The sequence below is a fragment of the Gnatocerus cornutus genome, chromosome 3 (assembly GCF_029298725.1).
Source record: "Gnatocerus cornutus isolate USDA-ARS CGAHR chromosome 3, icGnaCorn1.1, whole genome shotgun sequence".
NCBI lineage: Eukaryota > Metazoa > Arthropoda > Insecta > Coleoptera > Tenebrionidae > Gnatocerus > Gnatocerus cornutus.
In genome coordinates this window covers 12,135,889-12,149,825 of record NC_142235.1, presented here as the reverse complement: position 1 = coordinate 12,149,825, position 13,937 = coordinate 12,135,889, and the positions used below count along the sequence as shown (strand labels likewise).

Here is a 13,937-nt window from a genome sequence, read left to right as displayed (position 1 = left end):
GCTGTTAATATTGCTACAAGTTACCAGACGGCCACATTGAATGAACGAAAGCTGAGTGACATCAAGTTTAGCTACCGATGGACGCCACAAGAAGACCAAAATTATATGAAATTTCTGTTAGCGAAGTTTGATTGAAAAAAATCGAATTGTTTTATGAATTGTTATTGATCTTGTCACCTAAACAGTAAATTAAATCAACTTAGAACTTTGTAATACTAAACCTATGTCTAACTAATTCAAAACTATATGGTTCTAAGTAGCGTTATCAATGATATCTCTTTAATTTATTAAGTATTTATTTAAAAAAATGTCAGGCCCTATTATTATCATTTTTGCTTGTAACAGTATTAACTTACTTTTTTTATACTTAATAGAAAATGTTTAAAAAAATCGTAAAATAAAATATTGAAATTCTCACAAATATCAAAAAGTCACTTAGAACCTTATAGTTTTCAGGTCGCAATATTTCGTAGAAATTTGTTTAGTATAAGAACTCAAATTCAGACTTGAATTTAAAAATTAATAGCAATTCTAGAATGTCTAGCCGTTCTGTGCATTGTTTGAAATGTCTGAAATCACTTAAATATATAAAATTCTAACATTTACATTTGGTTGCTTTAACATCTAGAACATTTCAATTTCTGACAATGATGGCACCTGTACAGTCTTCAGAATCGTTGAACTTTGTGGAATATTTTGAAATATTGTATAAATGGTGGAGGCGCCGGGAGAATTTCCATCACCGCTCCTTTTCGTTGACAGGCATCTCTAAAAACCCAAAAACAAAATCCCCAAAATTCCCACAACCATTTTCCACCCAATTTCGTCCGTTGACAGCATCGTCTTGAAAATTGACCCGGGAATACTTGCCGTCTTCTCTTACCACACAATATCTTTTATAGTCAAATATTAATGATGAAAATGGAAATGTGAAATATGAAGTGTGTCATGCTCACGCCGTCCCCGACTACCAACTACAAGATTGGATCCGTTTTTACGACCCTTAAATTTTCTATACGACTCTCACGAGAACACCCCCACCCCCAATTAGTCTGAAAATTTGCAGAGAAGATTTTTAGCCGCCACCGATGTTTGTGTGCCACCAACTTATATATGCACAACGCTGCCTAGGGCAACAGCATTTAAAGAAAGCTCGAGTCTATAACGTTTGTTCTCGAATCGATCTGCCCCCACTTTTACGCCACCCCCACTATTCCACTCCCCACTCGGACGAGCCACGCTAACGCCCGAGTCTTGCATCGAGCTTCGGACGGTCGTGAGGTGGCGCAAAACGAGACTTTTGTCACCCCCGGGTATTTTACGTGTGCGAAAGTTTTCATAAATTTTTTCGTGGTTGGTACGACTGTAAAAAAATTCACGGAATTTTAGTGCGGTGTGGTGTTTGTACTGAATTTGGATTACCTAACTTCACGTGAGTGCCTGCGCAATTATTCATTTTTTTTGGATTATTAATGGGGGCGGCACGGAAATTATGTTCAAATGGGGGCAGGTGATAAATATTGAGATTAGTGGATGTATTTGGTGCTTTCGTAATTGAGTAATCTCGCAGGAATCGTAAAATTGTTTTATTGAATAATAAAACGGATTTTTGTGGCGGTGGAACATAAGATCTGTCTTATTAAAAGTGCACTTTTTTTCTACCTCTCCAGCCCTGTAATTATTGACCACAGGGGATGTTTTTGTATTTTGTGAGCTTTATTTAATAAAATTGACAGTTTAATGCAAATATTGACGTTTTATAAATACGTGATATTTATTGATTTAACGTTGGATTTTTTGGGTCAGTGGTGATGAGGTAATTTATTCCAAAACGGGAATTACATTAGCAGTGAAATGTTTCCTAGTATTTTGATTTTGATTTTGCGTTGTTGATTTTGCCTATTAATTGGATTTTTTGGTTAAAGCTTTGTTGTTATAATTATTATTATTTTAAATAAATTTTGTAGTGTTTATTATAAAATTTTATATTTGTTTATCCGCTTTCAAGGTTTGCGCTGGTTGATTAAAATATTTTGGATTTCAAAATATTTAATTTTAGTAGCATATGTTTTATATTTTAGTTCAACTGTATTTCTAAATATTTTTGAATCTGGCAGCTAAATTTTGCGGATAATTTTAGAATGTTTCGACTTGAAATGATTAAATTTGTACATTTTTGTAATGTTTTCGATTTTTGTAAATTTTGACATTATAAGGTTTAAAATTATTATTATTTTTTCTTTCACTAATTTAAAAACCATTGCTTTAAATTTAGAGATTATCTGAAAACAGATAACAGATCCAGAATTTCTCAAAATTGTTTTGCAATTTTAAGTTTTCCATACTCTTTTTAAATCAAGTACATATAAGCATTTTTTATTTGCCGAAATTTAGCTCTTGTGAATTTAATGCATTTATAAAATATTTAAAAAAAAATTAAATTACATAGTTTTGGCAGTTTGTTAGATGATTCGAATTATCAAAATTCAGATTAGCGAGGCGTGTTATTTTACAATGTTTTCCATTTATTCTGCATAATGTTATACACATTTATAATTCTTTTTACTACACTGCATTTAACTAGATGAAGTCGGTAGAAATTTCTTAAAAGTTCAGTTTATCTTAAAGTTTATTGAATCCAGAATAACAAATCGTGAAATTTCCAGATTACAAAACGTAGATAAGGACCAAATTGGTTCAGATTACTGCAACGGTACGAAGTTTCAAGTCGCTACTATATTTGGAAATTATAAAAATAAATCTTTTGAAATTTAAAAATGTTCTTAAAATTTTATAATAAAAGTTTTTACCAGAATTCTTAAATATTTGGAATTTTAAAACTGTTTGACACATTGCATCCACTCAAATTTTAATTTTTTTTAAGAATTTTTGTAATCTCATTTTTTGAAGATTTTTAAAAATTTATAAATGCATAAATGCTTTAATTTTTTTTTATATAATTTCTTTTATAAATAAGCAGCGTTATAAGCCAGAATTTTTCAGTTTTGTTTGGTAAAATACTTACAATTACAAGAAAAATATGATTTAAAGATATTAATAATTTCCAAAAACCTGTAAACAAATTTTTAATTTTTTTAAGGTAACGTTTCTAGATGTAAAAATTTTAAAATTCTTACAAAATTTAAAAAAGATGTAGGTTTTTTTACTTAGGTACTTCAATTTAATAAACTCATAATTTTTCTTCAAATTCATGGTTTAGGAATTCACGCTATGCAGAGTGGTCCACAATGATTATTCGATAGTTTTCTTAAAAACTATAGCCAACAGAAATCTGAAATTTTGCAAACAAAAATAAATAAATAGAATATTCGCATTTTAGTATTATTTCTTGTTATACCGAAAGTAATAGTCAACTTCTTTATTTTAAATAGAACACTCCATATATCATCGCATATACCTACCTAAATTGTTCTGTTTTGGAGATATTTTGATGTTTCTAAAAACATCACATCAAAAAAAAAAGTTCAGTCTTTTGAAATTTTGGTTAGATCCGAAATACGGAAGTTAAATTCACATTAAATACAGGTGTTTTTAAAATGCATGTACAAAAAGAGTCTGGTAATTCCTTGTCACAAGTTGAAGCTATTAAGAGAAAAAAAAATTAGAAAAAGTTTTTTTGTTTGCGACATAAAATTACTCAAAAATTTCAATGAATTTGCTTCTGCGCCACTGATTTCAAAGTGAACAAATCGAGTTGTTGGTTGTTTAGGAAACAAGTCAAGTTTAAGGTATATTAACGTACATATACAGGATGTATGAGAAATAGCGCAATAACTGTACACCGTTCAATAAAAAAGGCCACCGTAAATCTCAAAAAATTCTTGAAAAATTTTTACAGTTTTAATTTTAGATTAATAAGTTTCTCAATTTTAAAACAGCAGACTTATTATATAATTTTGTTTTTAGCAATAATATGAACAATTTAGCGTAATATTTAAACAGATTGAATGGTTATTTGATTGACTACTCAAAAATATTGATAATAGAGTTTCTTTTGGAAATTAAGGTGTTTTCCTTTACTACATGGTACACACACAGTTAGTGCGCCAAATTTGATACACCCTGTATAAGAATTTAATAAAAATCTGATAATCTAAAAATCTATTTTTCGTTTTCGTAAATTAAAAAAAAAATATCTTGGAAATTCTTCGCATTCCCAGTTCAAAATTATTAGAAAATTTATTTTTTTTTATTTAAACTTTAAATGTGGTGAATTTTGCCTATTGGGATCGTAAAAATTGATATTTTTAAATTTTGTGATTTAATTATTTGAATTTGTGTATTTTGAGCCTAAACTCGTTCTAATGAAAAGCACAATTAACACCGCCCAAAATAAAGAAAGCCCAAATCACAAAGCCTCATTACGATAATATATTGACCACCCGACACCATTTTATTATAGACATAAAACACAGTTATCTTAGAAAAGTTGTAAATCTGAAACATTAAACGAGAAAAGCGAAGTTTTCCGCTGCACCAGCACTTTGATAAAACTTTTCGGCGATTTTCCGCTTTTTTTTTCAAGTTTTTACGTTAACCGAAGCTAAAGTAATCTATAGCTTTTTATTTCATACATTTTGCTCTTTTTCCAATCCGCGAAAAGTTTGTTGTTTTCAACGGTAATTGAAGTTCGCTGTTGGAAGAAACATGGTCGTAACGTAAACAGATTTTAATGCAGAATTTTGTTTTTTTAAGAGCAGCGCCGCCACCATTTCGTTATTTTTCTCGATCTGTTTGTAGTTCTAAGCGTCCATTGTCGCGTTTGAACTACAGAGCTATTGTTACAAGACCAAGTTGGCCTACTCATTATTTCCCAGGATTTGCTTCCAGACAAAGTCCTTCCGTTTTGTGGAAATAATGAGACTTCTTATTACTAAAGGATAAATCAAATTTTTAATTAGAATTCTTGATGGTTTTTTGTTGCTTTGTTAAGTAGCGTTAATTTAAACAAGGCTCGCATCAATTCTACGACATGCGAAATAAAATCCCGGTTCAGTGAAGGCTTCAATTTACGAGATATGCGAAGGTCTCATTGTGGACCTTGCTCGAGGCGGTTGAATAAGCCCGACAATAACACCGGAAAATTCAACTTGTTGAGGATATAACGATTTACTTGACGGGTTGTTGGAGGAAAAAAGGAATTCCATTGTTGGGAGTGTGAGAGATTTCGGTAGTTTGAAACCTCAACTCGAATTACGCCAATAATTTAATTAACAAAAATAAAATTGACCCGGCGCATCCACCAATCTCGTTACGCCAGTTTTTTGCTGAAATCCGGAAAAATCACTGTTTTTATCGAATTTTTTTATCGTTAAAAATTCCTCTTATTTCCACCAACAAAGAAGTCACAATTTCAATACTCCCCATTCGTAGAACGTGATAAAAATCGAAATCCTCGTTATAAATAAATTAACCTTTCCACTTAATAAACATTCCTTTTTTACAGGTCGATACCCAACAAGTAGACGGCATCTATCACCCCCTTATAGCGCCGCCCCCGAACGATTAACGGTGAGTGATTTCGTTAATTGGAATGTTTTGTCTTTGTCTTAATTTCGTATTCCATTGGCTTGCAAAAGAACCATAAGAACGTTTATTAATTCCATTAGTTACCGGCTCGCCTTTTCTTCCACAACAAGAAACAGAGTATTTTTAGTAAGAAACTAAAAGTTCCAAGATACAAGTTTTTAGAAAGTTGCAAGATGGCGCTGGGAAAGTTAAAGTTGCGACATAGTTCGGAGTTTACCTAGGAAAGTTGAGTGAATTTCATTAGACGGATTTGCGAGACAGGACCGTACTTCGACAAAAAATGGCGAAATTTCATTCGTCTTTACAGCAATGTGTCTTCCAAAAATGATTTTATATGTATGCTGCTGTCTTCGAAAATAACAATTAGCAGATTTTCTCATTAGAGAATATTTCCAGAATTAATGTTCGATGGCACCTGTGCAAGTCAGTAGTTTGACATATGTCACATAATAAAGCAAAACTCCGTTTGCACCAGTACTAGTTTTAAATGAAATGAGAATTAATGGATGCCAGTAGAAGTTTTGGAAACATTCTCATGAATAACAGAGAAATATTTCGTCCAAACACTGGATATTATCTATGCAAGCAATGCAACAGGAGTAGTGCGGTTAGTTCGAGATTACATATGTTTTTTGTGCTGATGTTTTCCGTGCTCGTTTTTGTATTTACATAGTAATTATTGAAAAAGTATGCAAAATTATGTACAGTACTCTCGCGGAAACTTCACAGCAAAAGCTCGCTCACATGCGCCCTTTTCTGTACAAGCAGCAGAAAAGGCGGGATGACTCGAAACAAGGTAATCTTTCAGAGGTTCTGGCAGTTATCAATCACCATAGGCTAGATTGTAAACGTCCAGCTAGTAGGTCCAGGCAGGTAGTAAGAATTTGTCTCCAAATATTTACAGCAAAGAGAAATTGTATTTTTATCCGACCTGATGGTTTCAGACCATTCGTTATTATAAGTTATTACGAAAAAAAAATTTAAACTCAGTGGATCGCGCCAAAATTACGGCGCCAAATTTAAAATTCAATTTTTAATTTTCTTTAAATTTTGGTTCAAAAATTGATTTTGCAGATGCGAAGTAAATGGTAGGCAGTACCAAAGGTGGTACCTGATTGAAAATTGAAAAAAAAAAATGCAAAAAACAAAAACTATTTGAACATAATATGGAACGTGTGGCGCACCTACAATACAAACCTATTAACGATACAAATTGCCTAAAAAATCAAATTATGTTTTTGTTGAAAAGTTGGAGTGCTTCAAAATGTAGATATTTCTAGGAACTTTGAATATAAAATTTGGCGAAAAATATTTTGAATTACACACATCCGTAATTAATTAGCAAATTTCACTCCTAAACAACTCTATTTTCCTTTTTGTAAAGAATAAGGGACTAATTTTTAAATTTTTTGTGAAGGGCCAGTGTCTGCTGTTGTAATATAAAAATTTGCAACTGCGAATGCTTGAACATTTGAACATTGCTCAAAACATTTCGACATAGGGTAAGTCAGGTTTTCCCTGTTTTTAAAAGAATCATTTTGTATCCAATTTACAGGTATACAGGGTCCACCCCCAAAATCGTCTTTAATTTTAAAGATTTTGAAAATTTGCGTAGGCTCATAGTTGACAAAGCTCTAGAAGCTGACGAAAAAATTTGTGTTTTTTATCACGGTTTGTTTGGCGTCGCGCTGCCTAAGAAGATTTTTGAGATTTTGCGGAAATATTCGCGAATTCAAATTTTTTCAACATAATTGTGATACAAATTTTTGAGTTTTTATTTTAGATCTAATGCAAATTGTGCTTAAAATTTGCGAAAATAACGCTGTTTTATCAAGTTAGTTTTCAAAATTATGACGGCGCAGTGGCAAACTACGTTTACACCAAAATTTCACAAGTAACTTCATTCTCTCGCGTGAATGTCAATTTTGATTAACTCGGGAATTTTGCAGTTCATGGACACCAGAAATCGTTAATTAACATCGACGAAACGACAATTTCACCAAGTAAAACTTTTGTTACAATCTAAAGCAAACCAATAGATAGATGCCATTGGTGACACAAGATGTTGACAGATGGATGTAAACGTACTTCCCATTTTTGACGTAATGAAATTGAAAACTAACTTGATTAAAACTAATAGCATTTTTTCCTCAAATTTTTAATACAATTTGCATAAAATCAAAAATGACAACTGAGATACTTTTAATACATTTATATTGAAAAATAAATAAATTAGGGGTTGATTTCACTACCCTCACGATTAGTTAAAAATTGCATTTTTAAGACGTCGCGACGTCAAAACTATCAGTGATAAAAAACGAATTTTAGCGTCAGCTTCTAGAGTTTTGTCAACTATGAGCGTATGCAAATTTTCAAAACCTCAGTCATCCTACATAAGCACTCAGGTAATTTGTTTAAAAGTTTACCGCAAAATCAAACGGATTAAAGACACTTTATGATTTTTGAGTAACAAATAAAATAGAAATAAAAATACGCTAAATCTTAAAATTTTTAATTTGCTTATGTACATTTTCTAAAGGCAATAACATAGGAATTTCCTGAAGGTAAATTAAATCTTCAAAATATTTAAAAGATTAGTTTAATTAAATTATTATGTAAACCTGTCCATAATTACATAAGTGATATTTTAATTAATTACACTTATTCAAATGAATGGTCTCTTGTAACATATCTATCTCTACATTGTTTGAATGGAAAAAACTAAACTTGATTTATTCTGCATATTTAAAAAGCTTGTGGTTCACTTCTAATAGCTGGTCATAAATTACCAGAATTCAGACAAAATTTCAATCAAGAATTTTAAAATTGCCATAGCTCATTTGTTTATAAATAAATTAGAACGCTGTTTTCGCATATCAATTTACAATTTGGAAATATAGACATTATCCTAAGTCGATTTTTAATTTTTTTTTTAGTTACGGATGTAAAGGAAATTTTGGTCGCTGGGAAGAAACATCAATTTCATTTTTAAGTGATTAAACATCTTTTCTAAACTTTTGCCCCGGATAGTATCTAGAAAATATTTTGGACATTCCATTTGTTTTTGTTTTATATCGAAATATTTCATAGTAACGAAGACTTTGTTGTTTTTTAAGCAAAAAATTTGATTTTTTCGGAAAAAAATTATGACTGAACTATTTAAATTTTATTGGTCGATTTCTGAAAATCCGGGTAAGACAACAAATAACTGAGTTATGATTAAAGTTTCGAATAGTTTTTATTGTTCAATTTCTCCGTAACTGCGACAGATAGAACGAAACGGTTTGTGCCATTTTTTTACTGGCGAATTTTTTTTAAATTCATCCTGAAATAACAAAAATTTGGAGATCTTTTTTTGCGAAAAAAAATTTCGGCTCGGTCGAGGAAAATTTTGGAATTTTTTGCTATTTAGTCGTCACTCGTAAACTATTGGCTCTATCGATATGAGATTTGACCAATTGGTACATGTCGAGCTGATTTTTTGATTAAACTTAAGGAAATTAAACGTCGTTTTTGCCTCAAAAAATATATTGAAAATTACTTTAAAAAGATCCTTTGAAAACAGATTTTGATCAATGTTTCATTTATTTATGAAGAAAACTAAAATTGTGCTCATTTAACGCAGAATTGCACGCAGAATTCAAAACAAGACAAATTGTTAATATTTGACAGATAGAAAGTTTCGCTCTCTTTTATAGCGTTTTTTAAGTTAAGAATTTCGGACTTTCGAAAGTCCAAAATTAAATTTAGCTAAAAAAAAAATTCATGGCTAAAATTATGTCAAATTTTTGCGGTCGATATCTCGCTTTTTTTTTGCCAAACTTGCATTTTTTTGACTCATTTTACCCAGAATTTAACCTAAATTCCAAATTCGGTCTCAAAATCCACGTATGACATTAAATAACTGAACCTATAAATCCACGGTTGTGTAAAAAACATATTGCGGATATACAGGGTCTGCCAAAATTAGTGTCCTGGTCCAAGATCACTATTAATTATAAAGCTATAAAAAAATTTTTTTTTGTACGTGCGGAGGAAACGGGGCGCTTTAAAATGACGTAATCAATTTTGATCTAGTGCTAATTATATGTGAATTAAACGCCAAGAACTACGGTTTTCAAAAATCAAAATTGAGTAATCGATGGCAAACTTAATCCGTTATGTTATTGCCAAAGCATAAAAAATGTGGTACCGAGATATTTAATATTTCTTAAAAATAATTTGAATCCCAGTAAAATTTATGACAATTGCTTCTGAACTGCAAACTAGTTTTTGGCGTTTAAATCCCATATGATTAGCACTAGATTAAAACTTATTACGTCAATTTGAAGCGCTCCATTTCCTCTACATGTGCAAAAAAATATTTATAATTACTTCATAATTAATAGCAATTCTGGGCCGAGACACTAGTGTTGGCGGACTTTGTACAAACCTTAGAAATATCATTTGTCCTCTCAAAATTGTTTTATGAGGGTGTAGATTATTGACACTACTCGCTGAAAGTTTACTACCTACATCTCGATCGCTTTATCTATTTGTACAGTGTTCTCGCGTAAAGCTTATAGCGAAAGCTCACTTATATGCAGCTTTCCGACTACGCTGGATTACCGCCTGTTTTGCTATGAGGCTTTTTAGCGTTTGTACTGTAGATAACCATGTTATACTGTTGTCATCATATTCCTGTTTCTTTGATAACTTACTAACATACTAAAAAGTAATAATTATAAAAAAAGCAATACATATACAGGGTGATTTTTAAGAAACGGCAGGCGTTGTAGAATTTTTTTATCAATGATTTCAAAAATTAAAAAAACAAATTAAATGGTTTTTACTATAAATTGATGTATTTAGAAGTATTCTAAATGTCTTAGTATCTTTTGGGCGATATTCAACTTTCTTATTTTAAATTGGCACCCATATTTTATTTGCATAATTTGGAAGATATTAATTTTCTTGATCAAGAAATGTGTAATATGTTCTATTTTTACAAAAAAATATTTTTTAAAAAATTATTAAAATTGAAAAAAAAAGGCAATAAAAGTTAATAAAACCTAAGTGCATGGTGTCAATTGTGCAATGAAAAAATCGGGATGGCGTTTCAACAGTATTTTAATTAAATTAGGTAGATGTTTTTTCTGATTTGTAATTATTATTGCCTTTTGTTATCAATAATTTCAAAAAAGATTGCCAATCCTTTCTGTTATTGGCTGTTTTTTGACATTACAATAACGGTTTTGTTTTATATTTTTATTAACATTTATTGCTTAAATTTTTTAATTTTTGATATTTTTTTCTAAATATTTTTAGTAAAAGTTGAACATATTTCACATTTCTGAATTAAGAAAATTAATATCTTCCAAATTATGAAAAAAAAATATGGGTGCTAATTTAAAATAAGAAAGTTGAATATCGCCCAAAAGATACTAAGACATTTAGAAAAATTCTAGATTTATCAGTTTATAGTAAATTAAAAACCACATAATTTGTTTTTAAAATTTTTGAAATCGGTTTATAAATACAAATTCTACAACGCCTGCCGTTGTTTAAAAATCACCCTGTAATAAATCATGTACAGTACACTCGCGAAAAGTTCTAAGCGAAAGCTCGCTCACATGCTCACCGCTCGTTTCTCTTTTTGGCGCTTGTACTGCAAATAACTGTTTGTTTGTGTGAATCTGATGGTTTCTGTTTTGTCGAAATTAATCAATTCGCGTATTGTTTGCAGTGATATTTTATCAGTGAGATTTACGATGCGTTGCATCTTCTCTCTAATGTCATATAATGATGCAGGTTCGAATCTGTTTTGTTGTATTTTCAACAAAAGAACAATAGAGAAACTGATATAGTAGACGACAATTTTAAGAAAATTGAAAGCTCGCTTTATGGCGAAAACTACCGAAGGCGATGTTATAACGATGGACTAACAAGAAGGGAGATTTATGGGGCGATTCCGGCGATATCGCGGGATTTATCTGAATTGCAACGAAAGGGGGGGTGATTTTTCGAATTCGATTTTTCCTGAATTTAGTGCCCTTTGATGCTTTTCTCATTCATGCCCACACGTTGCCGAAAATCAATAGAGTTCCTCATCTCTCAACTCCCACTCTCCCCTATCTAATCAGACATGAAAATTACCTGTAAACAACCCTTGATTCCCATCGAAACGTGACGCTAATGAATTACAAATGTAATGATCAAGATAGTCCCTCGTAAATAAGCAGAACTGTAATGCAATTCGAAGTTCGCGAAGAAATTCCGAGTGGAATTGGTAACAGTACGTAAATTGCAATGTTCGACAATGCAATATTAATGAAAATTCGTTGCACGGAACGAAAAAATAAACTTCCCATTTGCTTTTAAAACTTTAAAACTCGGACTGCGCCATCCACACGTGCTCCACTTTCTAAATGCACATTCAGCAGAGAGCCACAAAATAACCTCCTGAAATGCTTATTCTTAGCTTTGGAGGATATTGGCGCACAGGTGTCTTAGGGGATTTCGTGTTGGGAAGTTTGCTTTGAATTAAATTCTATAACTAGACGGATCAATTTTGAAAATTGAATTAACAGAGCAATTAAATCCACGAACAGTTCGTATCTATGATAATTTCAGCAGTCGCTTGACCTCAAATCGTTAAATTTTATTCGTAAAACTGTTATATTTATACGTTATTATTGCTTCTGAATAATAAATTTTAATAAAATGTCTGCGCTACGGATATTATTCGACGTTTATGTATCAGCATGTTAAATTTATTCGTTATTTTCAATGTTTTGGTAAATGAACGCACAGTTTGGATATCAGGGAAAAATTGGGAAAATGTTGACTACATTTTCAGACTGGAATTTTTATGGAATTATATTTTTCAGTTCAACTTGTTTAATTCAATAGGTCTTAAATAGATCATAGTGAAAAATATTTTTTCACATCACATTGTTTTCAATTCAGTTATTTCATTGACACGAGTTTTTTAGTTTTTTTTTTTTAATTAGAAGCAGTGCATGTTTTTTTCATGATTAATACTACTGAAAATTTTTATTTTATGCGTTCAAAATTTAAATTTTTAGGAATGGTTTTATCAGTTCAAAATTTCAGATCCCACCGATTTTAGTTATAATAAGAGGATTCTAATAATTTCTAACCACTGAGACTCTCAATCTTGTCATCGTTTCAAACTTTCACATTTTCATATTTTGTAAATATTAAGTTTCAGGATTAGTTTTAAAGGGTGAAAAATTTATTTTCTTTGCTTATAATAATTAAGAGATCTTTAGAACTCTTATTTGTGGATATTTATTAAATATTACTTGAAACCACCCCAAAAATGAAAAGTTTATTTTCCATTTGTTATTACAGTTGTATTTTCTACAGTTTCTGCCAGCGGCTCTATTTTTATTGGTTCATAATGTTGTCAGATGATGAGCATTCAAATTCTTACTGTTATAACATTTTTTTACGAATTTTATCGGTTTTAAGTTTCCTCTTTATTTAATGGGAGTCAATTCATGCCACCTTCAGAGTTTACATTTTTATTAGTTGAGATTTTGAAATTTTCTGATTATAACTCACAAGAGCAGAAAAGTTCCTATTGTGGTCGATTTAAAATGTTACAAAAATCCTCATTTCGAGCCGGTGAAAGTTCTAGTTTTTACCGTTTATAGCTATTGAAGCCCTCAAGTTTTCAATTTTTCATTTTACTTAAATTTTACCAACTTCACTTGTTAGTGTGTTTAAGTTTATTCTAGTGGAAGTTTTAGTTGGTCAGGATAGTCGTGGATCCGAAAGTTTACAGTCTTTAATCTTCAGTAATTAAAATGGTATTTTAAGCGATGAAATTTCGGATTTTTACGGTTCGTAACCATGAAAGTAATACAGACGCTCGTATGGAATGACATTTAAATTTTAATTTAGGCAATCTCGAGATATCGAAAGTTTATAATTCATTCCGACTTTCACATTTTTAGTTTTAAATTTTTACTACATTATAACTAATGACTACAAAATGTTTCGTTGGTCAAAATTGTCGTTTGTTCAAACTTTCACATTTTCTATATTTCGTAAAATTAACAAGATCAAACGAACTTACCAAGTGAAGTTCGATCTTGATTATGCTATCATCTTGCACAACGACATCATTAGAATATAGGTAGTACCCCCATTCTCTCCATAACACGCACGATATTTAAAGTAAGCAAATTCAAAACTCCCGCCACCCACCCTGTTGGTAGGCCTGCTTACTGGCGGTTCTGTCATTATTTTAAAGTCTTCGATGTCGCAACTTGGGAAGATCAGGGTTGCATCTTTTTGAAGATGCAAAGGGTGGGAGTGATGTCGTTGTGCAAGATGATAGCATAATCAAGATCGAACTTCACTTGGTAAGTTCGTTT

General features: G+C 31.0%; 1 protein-coding gene across 1 annotated transcript in view; it reads left to right on the top strand.

The window, feature by feature from the left end:
- The first annotated feature begins 1,255 nt into the window (after positions 1-1,255).
- LOC148176949 (potassium channel subfamily K member 18) overlaps positions 1,256-13,937 on the top strand; it is a 236,832-nt gene continuing 224,150 nt past the window's right edge. Inside the window, exons 1-2 of the mRNA XM_088032666.1 lie at positions 1,256-1,432; positions 5,468-5,532. The gene's annotated coding sequence lies outside the window, so the exon portion shown is untranslated. The remainder of the gene's footprint in view (positions 1,433-5,467; positions 5,533-13,937) is intronic.